General features: G+C 40.8%; 1 protein-coding gene across 1 annotated transcript in view; it reads left to right on the top strand.

Annotated features, from left to right (window-relative positions):
* The first annotated feature begins 111 nt into the window (after positions 1-111).
* Positions 112-16,607, top strand: part of Smarca5 (SWI/SNF related, matrix associated, actin dependent regulator of chromatin, subfamily a, member 5) — a 62,207-nt gene continuing 45,711 nt past the window's right edge. Inside the window, exon 1 of the mRNA XM_010627985.3 lies at positions 112-406. The gene's annotated coding sequence lies outside the window, so the exon portion shown is untranslated. The remainder of the gene's footprint in view (positions 407-16,607) is intronic.

Here is a 16,607-nt window from a genome sequence, read left to right as displayed (position 1 = left end):
GTCTGCGGCCCTGCCGACCGGCTGTGCCCTCTGTTCCGGGACTCGGAATCCTAGCGCGCTTTGCGCGTGGGCCCCAGCAGAGCCTGCCGGTCCTGCCCCGTTAGCCCGGGGCGGAGGGCGCTGCTCAGCCCGTGGGTCATCTTCATCCTAACGGGTCTGAGCTAGGCTCTGCCCCGTCCTGGGCGCCAGGGCGCCGTCCACGCGAGTTCGCTGGAGCCAAGGCCCTGCCGCTTTCAGTAGGGCGGGGCGCGCGTGTGCGCGTGTTACACTCCCAGTGTGCCCAGGCTCGTGGGTCGTGCTCGTGCCGTTCCTGAAGAGTTGTGGAACCGACCTTATTGTGCAAAGTGGAAGCCGGCACTGGACACACTCTTTTCCTCGCTCGACACGTGTTTCTGGTGCTTAAAACGTGAGTAATGAGTGGATCCGGGGTTCGTTTTGCAGAATAAGACCGGTTTCAAGGAAATATGTAGAAACAAGTACAGTACTGAGTGTAACCTATAGTTACAGCTTATGTGAAGAAAATATTTGATAAAAAAGCTAGTTTGATGCTAAGAAGTGGGTATGTTCAGTATTTGTGTATGATTTTGTTGAGATTATTTGTCAGAACTTGTAATATATATATATATATATATTAAAGCAAAACATTTATTGCTACATTTTAGATATATAACGTGGTAACATCATGCAGAATGTGTGTATCTTTAAATGATATATCTTGGTTCTTTTTTTCCATTCCCCCTTCCCTTCTATCCTTCCCCTTTATAAACAAAAACTTTGTTTCCATTCTTTCCTTCTGTTTTCTTTTTCTTGTTTCTTTTTTCGTTTCCCCCTCCCTTGTTCTCCTTCTTGTTTGAACATTTTCTTTCCATTTCCCAGTATCTCATACATTTTATATAGCTATTTATTTTTTGTTTTATTTGACAGGTTCTTGCTATATAGTTCAGGCTGGCCTCAAACTCACTGTTTAGCCCAAGATGGCCTCGAACTCAACAATCCTCCTCCCTCAGCCTCCTGAGTAGGGGGATCATAGGTGTGCACCGCCACACCCAGCTGTCTTATACATTTTAGTCCTTATTTCCACTTTCAGTTTCTCACACCAAAAAACAAAGCAGTATTTAAATATGTCTGTCAGGTTTATTTCACTTCAAAGTATGTTCTCAAGACGCATCCATTTAGCTATACATGTCTGAAGCTCATCCTTCTTTATGTCAAAGTAGTATTCCATCGTATAAAAAACCCCACATCTTTATCTAAGCACCAGTTGATGGGTATTTGGGCTGTTTTCAAGATTTAGCTATTACAGAATGAGCCACTATAAACATGTGCATATATTGCTGTGTTGTGATGCTTTTAATTCTTTAGAGAAGAGATCAAGAAGAGGAGCAGCTGGGTGAAATGGAACCTCTAATACTAGTTTCTTGAGGAATCTCCACCCTGGTTTCCACAGTGGTTGCACCCCCACCAACAATACAGAAGGTTTCCTTTTTCCCCTTAACCCCACCAGCATTTGTTATGGGTTTGTTTCTTTTTCTTTTTTATTATTTCTTTTTATTTTTTGGTTTATTTCTTCACAGCAGTCTTTCTTCCTGGAGTGAAGTGGACTCAACATTGTTTTTTTTGTGTGTGTCTCTTGGATGATCAGTGATGTTGAACATTTTTTCATGTATTTGCTGTTTCTACTTCATCTGAGAAGTATTTTTTAATTTCAGATACCCATTTTTTAATTGGGTCTTGAAATTTTGGGTGTTTTTCTTTTTTTTTTTTTAGTTCTTTATATATTCTACATAGTAGTCCTTTGTCTGAGGAATACCTCATACATTCACTTAAGGAGAAAGTCTTAGGTTCCTCTGAGGAAGGATGGGAGAAAGATTCCATAAAAATTTTTGCTGTACCAGGTTCCTTTCCCAAGGGGACCTGGCCTCCCCTGTGTTCACTGAGTTCTGGGTCTGTCAACTTGCTCAAATCTCAGAACTGGCTGAGGGACCATGATTTCCTGTAACTACAATTTGAAGTAGGGTACTGTTCATTTGCCTTTAAATATTTTCATTTATATAAAATCAGTAAAACTTTTTTAGTTTTCCTGTATTTCAGTTTTGGGAACACCGTGGTTAATCAGCAAATGCCATAGGTCTACACGTGTCAGGACATTCTTACATTGTTCTGCTTCTGCTGTCTATTATGGTAAGTATATGCACTTTGCTTTTGGTGATCAAGTACTGCCCCTTGACCCCTGCCAACCCATTGCTCTTAAGTTTCCCAGTTGAGTAACCATGGTCCCCACTGTATGTTTTCTCTGGCATACAGAGAAGAACGATGGCAGGTCTCTTTAGAAATGCCAGTGCTCCCCTCACAAATCTGTTTCTTAAATTGTTGATGAAAGGAACATTTTCTGGGTCATCCCAGGGTGTCAAATTGGATCTGACGTGACAAATCCCCACCAGTATTCCCATTTCCATAAGCCTCTGAATCCCCCCCTCAACAGTAAGCTATGGAATATCAGACATTTCTAACTTATTCATAGTGGGCCATCTTTTGATCCATACTGTGCCAACGACCCAAATAAACTATTAACACCTTTTTTTACTCCATGATCTGTAACATTAAATTCAGAATCTATGCTTAACAGGCTCATATTGACGAATTTAGCCTGATCCAGGTGTATAATTTTGCCACTACTATATCATACCCATTAAATACATTCCAATATATTTTCAACAGGTTTCTCTTTATAAGAATTAGAATACTCTCAAGACCAGCCTGGGCTACATAGTGAGTTCTGGATGAGTCTCAACTACATAGTGAGACCCTGTCTCAAAAAAAAAAGAATTAGAATACTGAAGAAGTTCTTTGGTAAAGTAGTAGACCGCCTCATGGGTTACACTATGTGCCTCACCCTTAGGAGCCTTCTGTGATTTCAGCCTGGTTATAGGGCTAGAAACAAAAGTAAGTGGTGAGGGTGGGTCCTGAGGACTGTCCGCATTATCATACTTGGTCAATGCAGAATCAGTTTCCTCAGGAATTCTAGGAGAGGCCAACACCATGGGTGGGGGTGGGGATGCCTCCACCACTGTGGCTCAGGAAATCTCTTCCTTGGGCAAAATAATCTCAGTAGAGCTAGAAGCTCAAAATTCTCAGCCTTATCAGGATCCTGCCAAATATCTCCATCCCTGTTTATGAGTTCCTATTCTTTTCTGACCACTGCCCTCATCTTACCTTAGATACCTATCAAGGCTGAACATTATATATATGCTGTATTTCAGCTAATCACATTATGAGCTCTTGTGTTTGGGTTTCTGCAGTCTTGGTACTTGTAGCTAAAAGAGGAGATTTTCTTTCAGGACACACGTAGAAACTTTTATGTTCTTTATGTGTGTCTGGAGCTGGGAATTTGAATATTTGTGCCCTTATTTTCCTTTACTAATTTGTCCTGACAGAAGACTTTTAGATTTCCTATGGATGTTTTGACCCCATTGTTTTCCTTCACTAGTTTGTCCAGCGATTTGAAAAGAACCAGCAACAATCATTGTATTTCCCTCTCTGCCAAAATATTCAAAAGTTCCATATATAGAATTGCTAAATTCCTTATATCTCACAAGTGGTGAATTAGGATAACCAAATGAATGTGCAGTGAGTATTTAAACAGTTCTCACCAAGGGCTATCAGTATTCCCCACAGTATTAGGAGAGACTGTGGCATCTTTAGTTCTCGTCAATTTAGAGGATCAACTCCAGGAATCCCTAAACCATTAAAGAATTTCATCTTTACAACTGTGTTTCTCTAGAGCCATACCTTGTACCAAAATCTGTATCAGTCAGTACTTACTAGAGAAACCAATTTAATGTAGATATACAAATATATACAAATTAACAAGATTGGCTTACAGAGGCCACCCACAGAGTCAAGTATGGAAGAATGCAAAAGGTCTGTCTGCACGCTGGAAATCTGAAGGAAAGCATGGAGCTCAGTGTAGTGTTTCATGTGAGTCCCTGTCAGGAGGCTGAAGGGTCTGCAATGGAAAGTGAAGGATCTATGCTGAGGCTAAAAAGTCTGTGTTGGAAGCCAGGAGGTGACATCCAAGGTGCAGGCAAAGACTGGAGCTCCTGTGAAGAAACAGAGGCAAGCCTTCATTTCCCTTTCATACCATTTTGGTGACAATCTTCCCTAGGGTGAGTCTTTCACACCCAGAATTATGCTAAGCCAATATACTTGGTCACTTTTTACTCAAATGGACACAGTCAATTAGTTATCACATAGAGCTATTTAATCTTTGACAAAGGAACCAAGAACATACACTGAAAGAATGCTTCTTTAATAAATGGTGCTGGGATAATTAGATATTCACATGTTAAAGATTGAGTCTAGATCAATGTATCTCAGCATGTACTAAACTAAAAATTGATCAAAGGTCTAAATGTTAAAACAGGAACACTTAATCTACTGGAAAGTAAAACAGGTACAATCCTGAAAAGACATAGGTGTATGCAAATACTTTCTGAATTGAACCCCAGTGGCACAAGAAGTAATACTGAAATTTAAAAAAATGGAATCACACCAAATAAAAGAGATTCTGTGCAGCACAGGAAACAACCTGAATGAAGAGACAACCTACAGAATGGGAAATGTTTTTTTAGTATATGTGCTGCCGAAGTGAGCACAGGGAAATATTTTTTGATAGTTATTCCTTGAACAGAGAACTAACATCTGGTATAAAGCACTAATTAAAAAAATGAACTCTGCAAAATAAAAGACCCAATAAAAAAGTGAGGAAATAAATGTTTCTCAGAAGTGTGGATGTCCAATACGTATGTAAAAAGACATTCAACTTCACTGGTCATTAAGGAAATGCAAATTAAAACTATTTTGAGATTCCATCTTACCCCAAAAAGAATGGTTATCATTGAGGACTTCTGTGAAGATGGCAGAGTGCTGAGGTGCAGAAAAAGAGCCTCTACGATTTGGTGTCCTGACACTGGACTATAGTGACATGGGGAGTAGAAGAAGGAAAGTGGGTCCCAGAACCCAGGAAGGATCTGGGGCAAAAGTTGAAGTCCACAGGAAGAGTGAAGAGGGAGATAACAAGCGGTGCTGTCTCCCAGAGCCCTGATTCATGGCATGGGAAGGGCAGGTGTAGCCTGCAGATGAACAATGACTACTGGTGATCCCAGAGGCTCTAATGAGCACAGATACAAAAATCCTCAATAAGATACTAGCAAACAATGCATCAAATCATCAAGAATGTTATATAGAATGACCAAGTAAGATTTATTCCAGGGATACAGGGATAGTTTAACATACGCAAATCAATAAGTGTAATACTATTAACAGAGCCAAGAACAAAATCCATATGTTCATTACAATAGATGTAGAAAAAGCATTTGAAAAGATCCATTTATAAAAACCCTACCAAAAATTGATATAGATGGTCTTTATCTCAATCTGATAAAAGCAAATATGACAAGCCCACAAGCCAATATCACACTAAATGGTCAAAAGGTTAAAACTTTCACTCTAAAATCAGAAACAAGGGGCTGAAGATTTAGCTCAGTGGTTGTGCTACTTGCTTTGAAAATACAAGCTCCTGAGTTCGATCTTAAAAAATCAGGAACAAGACAAGATAAGAATTTCCACTCTCACCACTCTTAATCAATATATTTCTGCAAACATTAGCCAGGGCAATTAGACAGGAGAAAGAAAAGGAATAAGGTTAAGAAAGGAAGAAGTTAAATCATCAAATTATTATTTGCAGATGATGTGTTACTCTGCATACACCCCCAAAATACCAAAAGACTTTTGGAAAATCAGGAACAAGACAAGATAAGAATTTCCACTCTCACCACTCTTAATCAATATATTTCTGCAAACATTAGCCAGGGCAATTAGACAGGAGAAAGAAAAGGAATAAGGTTAAGAAAGGAAGAAGTTAAATCATCAAATTATTATTTGCAGATGATGTGTTACTCTGCATACACCCCCAAAATACCAAAAGACTTTTGGATTTGAATACCAAATTCAGTGACATAGCTGGATACACTTAAAAATCAGTAGCCTTCCTGTACACAGGAGACTCTCAGAGAATTAGACAAATAATCCTTTTTACAATATCATAAAAAAATGAAATACCCAGGAATCAATGTAATGAAAGACCTCTATATTGAAAACTAGAGTGTGTGTGGTGGCTCACGCCTGTAATCCCAGCACTTGGGAGGCTGAGGTAGTAGGATCACTATGAGTTCAAGACCAGCTTGGGCTACATAGTGAGTTCCAGGTCAGTCTCAACTACATAGTGAGACCCTGTCTAAAAACAAAAAAAACAAAAAACAAAAAAAAACACAATACTTTGAAAAAGATCACCCCCAAATATAAATGGACCTGATTAAAAAATGGGCATCTGGGCTGGGCATGGTGGTGCACGCCTATAATCCCAGCACTCAGGAGGCTGAGGCAGGAGGATTGCTGCAAGTTTGAAACCAGCCTGGGCTACACTGTGAGTTCCAGGTCAGTCTCAACTACATAGTGAGACCCTGTCTCAAAAAACAAAAAAAAGGTTGGGGGGCATCTGAAATGAACAGACATTTCTCAGATAAAGAAGTAAAAGCAGCAAATAAATATATGAAAAAATGTTCCACATCACTGGTCATTTGAGAGATGCAGATGAAAACAACACTGAGATTCCACCTCACCCCACAAAGAATGGCTGCTATCAAGAAATCACACAATAACAAATGATGGTGGGGTTGTGGGGAGAAAGGAATCCTTCATTGTTGGTGGAAGTGTAGACTGGTGCAACCACTATGGAAATTAACGTGGAGATACCTCAAAGAGGTGGGACTAGAGGTTCCATTTGACCCAGCCATCCCTCTGCTGGGTATCTTTCCAAAAGAATTAAAGGAATCATATCACAGTGATGTATGTGCACCTGTGTTTATAGTGGCACAGTTTGTAATAGCTAAAACTTGGAAACAGCCCATTTGCCCATCAATTGGAGACTGGATAAAGAAGATGTGGTTTTTCTATAAAATGGAGTAGTAGCCATAAATAATGAGAAATTAGATTCATTCATAGGAAAATGGATACATATTGAGGATATACTCCTAAGTGAAATAAGTCACACATGTGTAAATACCGAATAGTTTCTCTCGTGTGAATAAACTATAATAGTATATAAGACCCTGATGGTATAACTGACAATGTGAAATAGGAAGAAAAGGGCTAAAAGTGTAGGGAAAGTGGAAAGGGTAGAGGAAAGGTAATAAAGGTAAGGAAAACATAGGAGAAAATGAAAAAGATCAAAAGCATATCAGAAAATGGAAAGACATCCCTTGCACATGGATAGGAAGAACCAACATAATGAAAATGGTCATATTTCCAAAATTGTTATACCTATTTTATGCAATTCCAATCAAAATACCAATAGCATTTATCACAGAATTAGAGAAAACAATCATTTTGAACCAAGAGGCCTAGAATAGCAAAGGCAATTCTGGGCAGCTAATGCAAGGTAAGGGGTATCATGATCCCTGACTTTAAGTGTATCACAATGCTGCTGATAAGAACAGGGCTGGGGATTTAGCTCAGTGGTTCCGGCACCTTCCTCACAAGCACAAGGACCCAAGTTCAATCCCTGGTACCAAAAACAAAATAAAAACAAAAACAGCATGGTACTGCTGAAAGAACAGACCTGAGGGTCAATGGAACAGACTACAGGATGCAGAAACAACTCTAGACATAATCATCTTTGACAAAGGGGTCAAACACCTTCCCTGGAAGAAAGACAGCCTCTTTAATAAATGGAGCTGGAAAAATTAGCTTTCCACATGCTAAAAGATTGAAACTAGATCTTTATCTTTCACCACACACTAACCTAAAATTGAAATGGATCAAAGATCTAAATATTAAAACAGAAACACTAAGTCTGCTGGAAGAGAGGATATAGGAGTAGGCAAAGACTTCATGAAGAAAACCCAGACATTTTTCGCTGAATGGATGGACCTTAAGACCATACTCCTAAATGAAGTACATCAGACACATGTTTAAATACTGCATTGTTTTTCTGGTATGAGAAACCAAAAGTGGAAATAAGGGCTAAAATATATAATGGATGTTGGGATATGGGAAGAAAATGTTTAAATGGGAAGAGCAAGGGAGGAGGAAGGGAGAAAAGAAGGACAAGAAAAAGTGAAAATAGGAAGAAAGGGAAACAAAGCTTTTGTATGCAGGGAAGGGAGGGGCTTGGGGGAATGGGATAAAATAAAAAGAAAAAAAATATGATTATGTCAAAAATGGAGAAGAAAAGGTAGGAAAGAATTTTTTTTTTTTTTTTGATACTAGGTATTGAACTCAGGTCCTCCTTGCATTTGCGAGGCAGGTGGCAGAACCACTGAGGTAAATACCCAGGCCTAAAAGTTGTTCTTTGTAAAAAGACTGCAACTTTCAGAACCTAGCCAGAGTCACCCAAGACAGCCCTAGAAGGAAGAAGCCCCTCTCCTCTGATCACAGGTAATATGTAGATCAAACCAAGAAACAGGAGAGCACAGGAGAAATGAGATTTTATTTCTCTATCTTGCAACAGTAGATGCTGGCCTACCAGGCTGACACATCCAGGGTGGTTACAGCAAGCAATTAACCCCTAGCACACACACTCCTCATCCCTGCAGGCAGTTCCTTTTGCCCTTTTCCTCATTGAGTACTACTAGAAGAGAAAATCTTTTCTTCGTTCCTATACCCTTGGCCTCCTCCATCTGTCAAGATTTGATGGGTTTTGAAGGGGGTGAAGGGAGGGCAAGAGAAGGGGGAAAAAATAAGCACCAAGATACATCATGTAAAGGTACAGGATCCTAATGATGAATGTAACTATTGTTCACCTTAAATGTACCAGTGGGCCAGGGATTTAGCTCAGCGGTTCGGTGGCCTGCCTTGCAAGTGCAAGGACCTGAGTTCAATCCGCGGTACCACCAAATAAATAAATAAAAATGCCAATAAACTTAATGGAAAAAAATAACACCTTTGATAGGTTTAAAGGCAAATGATTAAGCTACAGGGGGTGACTAACTGCCAGCCCTTTACCAGTCAGGGTTAGCACAGTGAATAACAAGCTTTATTAATGATGGACCCCTTCACCGTTTGCGTAGGGACCCTTTTAGATGCATGGCCTCAGTCACATCTGCAAGCAAGTAGTAGTTTTCCACTCTGAGTGAAAGACTTCAGCTTTCAAACAGACCACTTTAGGCTACTATTTCTTGCAATCCCTTACCAGTGTCCTTTGGCTAGATTTATACCTCTTCCCTAAATGGCCATAAATTGGCTTGGCCAATTAAGAGAATAAGAAATAGGAGTTGGCCCTGAGATAAGGACAGCTGCACTGTCAACAGTCCTTGGCCTGATTTACACTAACAGTACATGAATTGGCCAAATTAAGAAAGTCAGTGTGACTGATTAGTACCCTTTCAAGGGAGAAGAGTCTGAAACTGAAATAGGTCTCATTTCTTTGAGTGCTCTCACTCTTCTCTTGAGCATCCTATACTATCTCTGCCTAATAAACCCAACATATGCCTCTTTCTTAAGGCTCCTGAAAGTTCTTTTTCTGCAGTGGGAGTTAGTGATCTACAGTGGGGTGGGTGACATTTGGAAAACTCAAAGCCAGCTCAGTGACACCCTATGTACACTTTATAAAATTAGCTGTGTTCCAATTTTTAAAAAAATTTTTGGTACTGGGGATTGAACTTGGGTCCTTGTGCTTGCAAGGCAGGCGGCAGAACCACCGAGCTAAATTCCAGCCCTGTGTTGCAATATTTTAAAACTGATTATACTGTTCTTCAGTATGGGCGATTTGCAGAGAAAATAAGCATTTTATTTATTTATTTATTTTTTTTTTTTGAGACAGGGTCTCACTATGTAGTTGAGACTGACCTGGAACTCACTATGTAACCCAGGCTGGTCTCGAACTCATAGCGATCCTCCTGCCTCAGCCTCCCGAGTGCTGGAATTACAGGTGTGTGCCACCACGCCCGGCCTTTATTTATTTTTTGTTTGTTTTTTGGTACCAAGGATTGAACTCAGGTCCTTGTGCTTTGCAAGGTAGGCAATGGCACCACTGAGTTAAATTCTAGGCCTAAGAATAAGCATTTTAAAATGCAGTGTGAAGGGAAGATGAGATGGCCCTCATTAGCATTTTCTTACATTTTGGTGAGTGGAAGTTGTGGATGTGGGTGTGGAAGGCCCCACACTGGGACATGGTGTGTGTGTGTGTTTGGTACCAGGGATCGAACTCGGGTCCTTGTGCTTGCAAGACAGGTGCTGGAACCACTGAGCCAAATCCCTGGCCCATGTGGTGTGAATGTTCAGTCATCGGGTGAGTGGGTCAGGGAGACAGGTAATAGATCGGGTTGGGAAGACGGCTCAGTGCTAAGGAGACCAGCAGGAGTTTACCTGTCTCCACATTTGCAGTGGGATAGAACGAAAAAGCTTCATTCTTATGGGATTCATGGACTTGTAATCCTTGTTGTCTCTAGAAAGTCCTTCAGAACACTTCAGAGTGCTGGTTTGATGGCCATGAATTTCTCCAGATGTTCTTTTTCATGGAAGTATCTTACTCATCAAAAAAAAATTTTTTTTTTTGGTATGGGGGGTAGAACTCAGGAACTTGCATTTTCAAGGCAGCCGCTGTGCCACTAAGCTAAATCCCCAGACCTTTCATTTCTTATTGTGCGACTTCCTTTTTTCTATCAGATATTCCAGAGCTACATGCTTAATTTGAAAAATGTCTCCCCTTTTTAGAAAAATCAATGTTGTTATGCAAATCTGTTTCCTACTGAATTGATCTCTTTTCATTAATATCAATTGAAATTTTCTGTTTTTCCTGTTGAACTATCAAGTGATTAGAAAAGTTCTCTTGCTTTTTGGATTCAGTGTTAAAACATTAGTAATAGCTAGAAAGTATTTTCTACCTGGATGAAATTCTGAAATTTAATGGAATGAATTAAAGTTAGAAAATCATTGGGAAGAGAATATTTTAATAATTTATATTAACAAATTAAAATACCTATTCAATATTTTGAATATGTAAGTGTATAAATTTCCCTCCTTATTTTCTCATGTCTCAAAAGCCAACTTTATTATTTCTCTAACAGCTTTGTTGAGATATAATTTACACACCATATGGATCAGTTTTTTAGAGTGTGTGATTCAGTGGGTTTTCTTCTCACGGTTGAAGATGAATTTCCACATATCATCGAGCTTACACCCTCACCATGTTCAGGAGTGTGGTTCGGTAGTATTGGACGCATCGGTAGTAACCTTCGGACTGACTTGAGCATACCTGTTTCACAGGGTGCCTAGCAGCCTTTGTGGTCATGAAAATTGTGTATGGGCTAAAAAATAACTTTGAACGTATTTTGGAAGACATAATTTCGAATATGTTGGAGAAAGCCTTTAATGAATAATTGTTTGTATTGGACCCGTTTCTTAGGGACACAGTATGGGCTCAGATAGCCTTTTTCTCCCTCAAATCTTGCCCCCTCTGTCAGATGGCAGACCAGGGGGAGGGTGTGGTATCAAATTGGGAATGGCTGCTTAAGGGAGAGACGATGAGGCATCAGACGGAACAGAGTCTGTGATACGAATTGCTGACTGGGTGACTGCTGGAGTAGTTCAGTGGGAAAGATTTGAGAATGAGAGAGAAATGCTCAGGTTGTCTTGCACCTTACCCGTGTCTGTGAGGATAGCAAGGGTCCCCAGTACCCTGTGGGTTTGCTGTAACCCAGAATGCATTTGGGAGTGTAAGAAAATACAGTCAAAACCCCAGACTGTAGCATTTCACTAATGATCAATACACTTTTACTTTCTGTCCGTTTCTTTGTAAATGGTTTTAAACTGAACCTTCAAGAAACTGTGTGAATCATGAGAATTTTGAATCTGAGGAAAGTGTTTAGAAATAGGATATTTCTCCGGGTGTTAACTTAGGAAATAAGCACGTCCCCCAAACCTGGGATGGGAACAGATCTGTCATCCTCGATACCCTTGGTGCTGCTGGTGCCCTTGACGATGGGCCCTGTTGATGAGCACTTGATTTGGGTTCTTGTTTTTCTCTTTGGTGTGAGCTTTTGCCTGCCGTGTGGCACACGCTAACGTGGTGAGACAGGAGCACAGCTGACCTTTGTGCGGGTGGATTACGCCGTCATTCACCGTGGGCTTTGAGAGGCGAGAGGCGAGAGGCGGCAGCGGTTCTCAAAGGATTTCAGCTCAGGACTCCTTTACACCGCTAAAACATGTTGAGGGCTCCAGTGAGCTTCTGCTTAGGTGCAGTTATCTGTGTCATTATTTACCACGTTAGAAATTTAAACTGATAAAATTTAAGATGTATGTTCATTATTTAAAAAGAGTAGTAAGTCCACTACATATTATCATGAAAATTCTTTTAAGGGAAATATAGCTATTTTATAAAACAAAAAATTGTAAGAAGCGTGATATCATTTTATACTTTGGCCAATATGTTTAATACGCGGCCTAAGAAATAACAGCTGGATTTTAATACTCATCTCTGTTTTCAGTTTATTATGCTATGCTCTTGTGGTTGAAGTGTATAAAGTAAATGAAGAAAACCTAGTCTCTCACAGAGTTGTTGAAAAAAGGAAGAGTGTCTTAATAGTTGTTTAAAAACAAAGTTGTAGGGGGGAATGGGATACAATAAAATTTATTTTAAAAAAACAAAGTTGTGGGTGTTCTTTGGTGTATGATACCAAAATTTGACAAATGGTGGTTTCATAAAGATTAATTGCAATGAAGCCGGGCGTGGTGGCGCACGCCTGTAATCCCAGCACTCAGGAGGCTGAGAGGCAGGAAGATTACTGTGAGTTCCAGACCAACCTGGGCTACATAGTGAGTTCCAGGTCAGTTTCAACTACATAGTGAGACCCTGTCTCAAAAACCAAACCAAACCAAACCAAACAAAAAAACAAATAAAAAAAAAGTTTAATTGCAATGAGAAATATAAGACCATGTTACTGAATTTTAATTATACTCTTATTAAAACCCATTAGTCTTTTTTTTTTTTGTACTGGGATCGAACTGGGGACCTTGTGCTTGGTGAGGCAGGCTGCAGAACCACTGAGCCTCTGAATTCAGGGACACAGTTGCCTGCCTGGGAATACAGCACTGACCTTCTGTGTATGTCTAAATTGTTGCTTTTCTCACTTCCCTTTCTTTCTGACTGTTTATTTCCTTTACAGCTCCCTGGAGGAAATGAGAAGATGTCACGCTAAATTTGGACCAGATTACAATTTCAAAATGATTTACATTAAATAAATACACCTTAGGGCTGGGGATTTAGCTCAGTGTTACCACCACCTGCCTAGCAAATGCAAAGTCCTGAATTTGATCCTCAGTAAAAAAAACAAAACAAAACATCTTAATGTATTAATTCTCTTATAAGTCACCAGTAATTATTTCATAGATGCTATATAGTTATTCCTAATTAATTTATTTAGCATTTCTTATTAGGGCATTTTTTTCTTTAGGAATTTTTTTAAATCCTTTTTTTCTCAAAAATGTCTTTATCTATTAAGGTAATTGTGTACTCTTGTGTGGACCTGTAAAATATTACATGTTTTATATGCAAAAAATGTGTGGAGAAATATATATATATTGGGTAATCTTTTTTTTTTTTTTTTTTTTTATAGGGTCTCACTATGTAGTTGAGACTGACCTGGAGCTCATTATGTAGCCCAGGCTGGTCTCGAACTCGCAGTGACTCTCCTGTCTCAGTCTCCTGAATGCTGGGATTACAGGCGTGCACCACCACGCTGGATAGTAATCTTACAATTTTATTTCGGTGTTCTGCCAATGCAGTAAGGCTAATTTTAGTTCCCTGCTCTTCGGTCCCCCCCAAAATGACCACTGTTAAGTCATCTTAATAGCATTCTTTAACAGTGTGTGTTCAAGTTAATCTAATCTGTCACAGATTGTTTTAATTTGAAAATACAAACACCAATCAAAATAAATAAATAATCCCAGGAATGGATTTAAAGTTTCTTCTCCCAAAACTTCTCAGTACATTTCTAGATTTCTTTTCTATATTTGACTACCTCATTTTATTTTTCCCCCTCATTGGCTCCTTTGGTGTCCAAATAAAGATGCTGCCATCAGTGTTTTTCTGTCCACTTGCTCTGTGCTAAGACAGTGGTTCTAATCTCCTTTGTCTTCATGAAGACTGACTGCTCACTTCTACCTGCCCTGTACTTCAGCTGGACGAGCGGCATGTGGAGGGAGATGCACATGTTGTCTCTATCCCTGACCATGACCCTAACACACTTTAATACTTGTTTAAGTGACCTCCTTGGTGTTCAACAACTGGGCCTCTAAATTATTATTTATTTATTATTATTATTATTTTTTGGTACTAGGGATTGAACTCAGGTCCTGTGCTTGTGAGGCAGGCACAGAACCACTGAGCTAAATCCTCGGCCTAGGTGTTCAACAACTGGGATTTAGAGACCAAAGCTAAAATTGATAATTGGGCTAAGAGAACAGTCAGTATTTTAGCTCTTGTCCTCCAAGGTTAAAAAGAACCCAGGACTGAGGGGAGCACTTCATACAGTGTGGGGAGTGGTGCTCGGTTTAGGAAAAGAGGGAACCTCACCGACTATCCTTTAGACAGGGTCTCACTATGTAGTTGAGACTGACCTGGAACTCACTATGTAGCCCAGGCTGGTCTCAAACTCACAGCAATTCTCCTGCCTCAGCCTCCCGAGTGGTGGGATTAAAGGCGTGGGCCACCACACCCTGCTCTCCGAGGATCCCTTTTGTTGCATTGCCTTGATTGGTTTAGTGTATTTAGGAAGAAATTTAAATGACTTTTTTTTGAGACAGGATCTTGCTAACTTGTTCTGAGGTTCTCAACTTGTGGTTTTCCTGCTTCAGCCTCCCTCAGCAGTGGCATTACAGGCATGTGCCAACGTGCCCACCTTAAATGTCATTTCATTTCGGAAAAATAAAACATGAGGGTTCAGATTTGTAAAAATTTTTGTTTCTAGGTATCAGAATAATTTCTTCCTATCTCACATACATGTTTTCCTCAAATTCTATAATTTTTCCCCTGGGTTGGGGGGAGAAGAAAGAAGTCAGTATGTAATTATTAAGGGCAATTATGTAATTATTAAGGGCAATTATGTAATTATTAAGTGCAGTAAAGCACGGTTAGAAACTGCAGTTCCATCTTGTATTCTTCTACCTAACTCTACAATCTCACATCCTATCTTGTGCTGAAACGTACACACGTTATTTGTCATGCTTCCCTTGGGTTCTGATGAACCTGTTTGTAAAGCACATTGGGATCTATGGATAAGCACCATGTAAGTTCTAAAGATGATTAATAATCACTGGGAGGAAACGGACCATTTTTCTCAATTTCACAGTAATTAGGAAACAACTGCTGTCGGTGGAATAAGTATGAAGGAATACCGTAGTATTCCATTTAGCACGGAGAGCCGTTACGTTAGATCGCGTCCCGAGCTGTGCGTCTCCATCCGGAACACTGGTACTGGTACAGACTGGACATGGACCCAGGGCGTAACGCTGCTACATAGTTTTAGCTGATGTTAATGCCGTCTGCTAAATCCACTTGTTAAGGATGACCAAATGTAGGGCTACAAGGAGCCCTAAATCTTGAGTTTAGTTTTGTTTCGCGAGCGGTGTTTGGCTTATTGTACCTGGTAAGACTGCACCTCGTGTGCCCGACAGTGCGGACCCTGGCCCTGCAGTGTCTCAGTCCTGAGTCTGGATGCGGCCGGTGGCGCAGAGATCGCCGAGCCCAGCGCGGAAGGCTTCGGTGCCTGCAGACGAGAGTTTCTCTCTTCATCTCGTGGGTCCCCTGATGAGGTTAGTTTACTGCTCTAGAGAAGTGACACATTTTTCCAGAGAGAGGCAAGCGGCGGGAAACCGTCACATACGAGTTCGGACACCATCAGCCTGGACTGACTTTGGCTTTAGCTGGGACAGGACTTTTTGGGACATGGGTGTGTTGGGGCCTGGGCTGGGTGGGAAATGTGGAGCTCGACTGTGCAGTCGCGGAGTTGCCATCTCCTTTTCTTCTTGTGATGAAATGGTACGTTACAGCTTCCCAGTCTAACCATTTAGGTGCACGGTTCCGTGGCATTCCGTTTCCTCCCGTGGTACACAGCCATTGCCATCGTCCATCTCCAGAAGCTTCTCCTCTCCTCGAGCTCACACTCTGCCCACAGTTGGAACTCTGCAGTCACAACATGTTGATGCCATTTGCTTTCAGATTCTTATGTCTGTTATAGAAAAGCGTCAGGCATTTGACAGGAACCTTCTCAGAGATCAGTGGCTTTGCCAATGTCCGTTCACATCGGTGGGGATTTCATTCATCCCACAAAAATGCGAGTGGCCGCAAGTGTGCACCATGGGGGTGCCGGCGGTGCCGTGACACACGCAGGCCAGCCTGGTGCCGGCCACCACGGACGGAAGAGAGGGCCTGCCGGAGGGACTCGCCGTTCACACGTCCGGGCCCAGGTGGCACATCACAGCCGCGGAGCGTTGGTTCTTCAGTGGAGAGGTGGACACGACTGTGAGAACCAGCGGGCGTGGTCCGGGGG

The sequence above is a fragment of the Fukomys damarensis genome, unplaced genomic scaffold (assembly GCF_012274545.1).
Source record: "Fukomys damarensis isolate Sample0158 unplaced genomic scaffold, DMR_v1.0_HiC HiC_scaffold_38, whole genome shotgun sequence".
In the NCBI taxonomy this organism is placed as follows: Eukaryota; Metazoa; Chordata; class Mammalia; order Rodentia; family Bathyergidae; genus Fukomys; species Fukomys damarensis.
This window is presented reverse-complemented; position numbering and strand designations above follow the sequence as displayed.